The sequence below is a fragment of the Acomys russatus genome, unplaced genomic scaffold, assembly GCF_903995435.1.
Source record: "Acomys russatus unplaced genomic scaffold, mAcoRus1.1, whole genome shotgun sequence".
NCBI lineage: Eukaryota > Metazoa > Chordata > Mammalia > Rodentia > Muridae > Acomys > Acomys russatus.
In genome coordinates, this window is record NW_026131737.1 from 88,434 (window position 1) to 92,476 (window position 4,043).

A 4,043-nucleotide genomic window follows, 5' to 3' on the forward strand; every position below is an offset into this window, starting at 1 on the left:
AGGGCACCAATGGCCAAGGCATGGGCGTGGCTCCACTCACACTCGCCGGGCCTGCCTAGTGAGAAGCACTCACACCGAGATCTTGAGTTTAGCTACACCTGTCTTCAGAGGCTCAGATTTCTAGAGATGGAAAAGGAAAACACTGCCTTGCATCGCCGTATTCTTCATGGACAGAATAATGTTAATGTAATGGAAGTTCTGGTCAGCATCAGACCCCTTGCGTGAGAGAGCTGCCTTGGGATGCAGTCACCAGTATTGTGAAGGCAAGGTGGGAATAGATTTTATGATACTCTTCATGGGAAAATTCATTATAAAGTAAATTTCATAGGTTAAATTAATTTCTCTCAACTGGATCACAAATTCTAAGTATTGGGAATGAAATTAATAGCCCTGAGATTATTTTATGCCTAGGCTGATTGAAAAGTTAGATGTTTATTTAATATGCACATAGTTGGCTATCTCTTGAGTAAAATGAGATGATATGTTTGGATAAGTATATAGTTATGCACGTATGAACATATATATTATACATGTCTTTTTTTTTTTTTTTTTTTTTGAGCTTGCCTCAGGTTTATTTGTAAAAACAGCATAGGACACTGGTCATCTGTAAATAGTGTGTAGGTGGGTGTGTCACACCAGCCCATCTGTCTTCACATAGGCAGAAGCCTTTTCTATGGGGCCTTCACAGGGGCCTGGGCAGCTTTGGGAGCCTGAGCTGGGGTGCAGCCTGGGCCTTAGCTGCGGCTTTCGCCTTGGTTTGAACCTTGGGCTGTGGTTGGTAGAGCCTACGACCCTTGCTCATGTAGCTTCGAGTCTTCTTCCCAAGCTTGGGATGAGCGATGAAAGCAAGCCGGCTGAGTTTGCGGCTGGGGCCCTTTGGCATCTTGGGCTTAACGGCCTTAGGCTTCACAAGGGCCTTAAATGGCCTCTGCACGGGCACTCATTGCCTTTGCGTTGTTTGCCTGCGTCTTCTTCAGGCCTTTCTTGTGCTTCTTAGTAAAGCGCATGTTCCTGAGGAACTTGGGGTCAACCCCCTTAAGAGATTCGTATCTTTGTGACCGGGGTTTCTTGATGCCAGTTCTGTGCCATTTGCAGGACTGGTTTTGTGTGGTGTGGTTCTTGGACTTGGCCGTGTCTGCACGGTAACCCGCGGCTCCCACAGCGCCTGGGACCGGAAGAGAAAGAGCGAGTAGTATATTCTTAACCACTGAGCTATCTCTCCGGCTCCCTGGCCTCTCATTACGGAAAACTGAACCAATAAATATTCTGATGCATAATTAAACCAACGAGCCTCTGCCTCCTGCAATGCTGGGCCAGGTTTTCTGTTACCAACAGCTGCAACCACTCCTAAGTTGTTCAGAGGTAACCCCTTGGCAACCCTGAACTCTTCCTGCTCTGGCTTTTCTGCCCCTTCTAAATGGAAAACTGTTTCTTGGGATTTCTTGACCATCTCCAGCTTGTCTCTCTCTGTCAATGAACAATTTAAATGGAAATTCAGGGGCTGGAGAGACGGTGTAGAGAGGGCCAGGATGCAGTTCCCAGCACCCACGTAGTGCAGCCCACAGCTGCTTTTAACTCCACTCCATGGGACTTACCATCTCTTTCTGTCCTCTGAAGGCACCCCACACACATACAAGCCTGTACACACACACACACACACACACACACACACACACACACACACACACACACACACAATCTTGATGTTAAAGAGATTCATCTACTCAGTGGCTTAGAGTCCTTGCTCCTCTTCCAGGGGACCCAAGTTTGGTTCCCAGCACCCATATCAGGTAGCTCACCAATGCCCTATAACCCCAGTTCCAGGTAATCTAATAACCTTGGTGGGCACTGACAGAAAGAAAATATATCCTTAAAATAATAAAAATCTTAAAAAATTCAATTGTAGTGGACCGTAACACACTGCCCCTCTTACTCATTTTTGAGTATTTGCAGGTCCAGGACAACCCACATAATCTTACACACACACACACACACACACATACACTGGTGGGAAGTGTAGAAAAAGCTCAAGAGATCAAGAGGCAGAGAAAAGCCCCTGAATCCACATCAGTCAGCCGTGAGTAGCATTAAATGAGGGTTGCACACACACCATTCATCCTTCCTCTGAGCACATAAAAGCACATGTGCAAGGACAAGGCCATGTTCCCGGATGCCTTAGTCACAGCTGTGGCCTCAGTGCCAGGCCTGTGTGATGGAGTGTGGGGAGAGGTTGCAGACAATGCAGACGTGCAGCCTCACTCAGGACTCTGACCTCTGCTATGTGATCTTTGACATATTTCTTAACTTATTTGTAGCTCGGTTTCCTTATCTCATGGCTATACTGTAGAACAATACGTCTACTTTATGGGGGCAATTTTCCATAATAAATGAGTTCATGCATAAAGACGCTTGTAAAATTGGTGCCTGTGTAAGTGTGAGGAAATTCTAGAAGTCCAAATATGTCCAAAGGAGTGATTGGTCAGCATTGTTTTTAAGAGCGAGGCCGAAACAGGGAGCGACTGTCAGAGTCATGGAGGAGGCATTTGAAACTCCCTAAGTCAAGTGCTGGGGTTCTCTACACGCCTTCTAGACCTTTATTTTACTGTGGTGTGTGATCTGAAAAGAATGATGTGTATCTGTGTGTGTGTGTGTATGTGTGTGTGTGTGAGAGTGAGAGAGAGAGAGAGAGAGAGAGAGAGAGAGAGAGACAGACAGACAGAGAGAAAGAGAGGGGGGGAGGGAGGGGGGGAGGGAGAGAAAGGTGGGGAGGTTTTGAGACACATGACTTGATTTGGATTCTGCTTCTAGCTTGTGACAGAAAGGAGACTTGCATCCTAGGCTGTCTCTCACAGGTGGAGTGCTAAGGCTCAGGGGGCAGGGGTTGGGGAGACATTGTTTCTCGGAGTCTATCTGGGAAGCTGTTTGTTTTCTCAGTGGTTACCTGGATGGCATGAGAAACGTATTGACCAGCCAACCGTGAGCAATATATCAAGATTTATCATCTCTTGGAGTAAAAATTGACCCCAATTTAACCTCTATTAATATTTATTTCTCTGGTCAATAAATCTAGAATTTGTCTTAGTAAAAGTCAATGTCAGTTGAATTCTGTCTATTCATCTTGGAGGGCAAAGGAAAAAAGGAAACTATCATTTGAAAATATTATAAATGAAAGAAGAAAGCCACACACAAAGTCCCCAGGAGCCAAAACCAAAACAAAAGCCTTCTTATTTAAAAACAAGTATGGGGGGGAAAAATGAATAGTCAGCCTCAAACGTAATCTGTCTTCATTCTTACCGTCCTCAGTGGAGGTCACTTCGCTACCCAGAGACAAGAGGCCTGGGGCTACGGCTCAAGATGTGGAGTCCATTACTTTAGGCTTCTGATCATCTGCTTCCAAAGACCTGCATTTCTATGTACAGTCTTCTGTTGGGATGGCACTGTAGCTCAGTGATAGGTTGCTAGCATATGCAGGCCATGAGATGGATCCTTGAGAATATAAAAGAAAGATTGGGGTGTGGGGTTGAGAAAGAGGCAAAGGGAGATAGGGAGGGGAGTACAAGCAACTTTAGTGTTGTTTTTATTTTATCGACGCCCCGCAGCAAGAATGTCAGCTTTGCCATATATTTTATACATTTTTCTGGCCTTATGTTTTAAAATCCCATAAAATTTGATGCTATCTATTGATAAGTCCAGCCAGCAGATGTACTGTCCATCTTGTTTTCATACTTCCTCGTCCTCTCATGGTGAACTGTGGGAAAAGGTAGCTAGTCACAACCCTCATGGCTTTAGCACATCAGTTTTAGACATCTTAGCCACCTGCAGGTTACTATCTACATTCCATGGTTCATTTTATTACTTTCCCTTTTCTCTTTGATGATAAATTTGATCCCCCGAGTCTTGATCCATGTTTGTGCGATATTAGAATACCTGATATTGACTGCTATATAAAGAGGTTCATCTGCCTCAAGTTATCCTGGTTGGAGAATCCAAACAGCATAGTGCTTGCATCTAACAAAGGCTTCTTTGTTGCATAAAAACAGGGT

General features: G+C 44.9%; 1 pseudogene; it reads right to left on the reverse strand.

Moving 5' to 3' along the window:
* Positions 1 to 544: 544 nt before the first annotated feature.
* On the reverse strand, positions 545 to 1,450 carry LOC127186440 (60S ribosomal protein L29-like; annotated as a pseudogene).
* Positions 1,451 to 4,043: the final 2,593 nt, after the last annotated feature.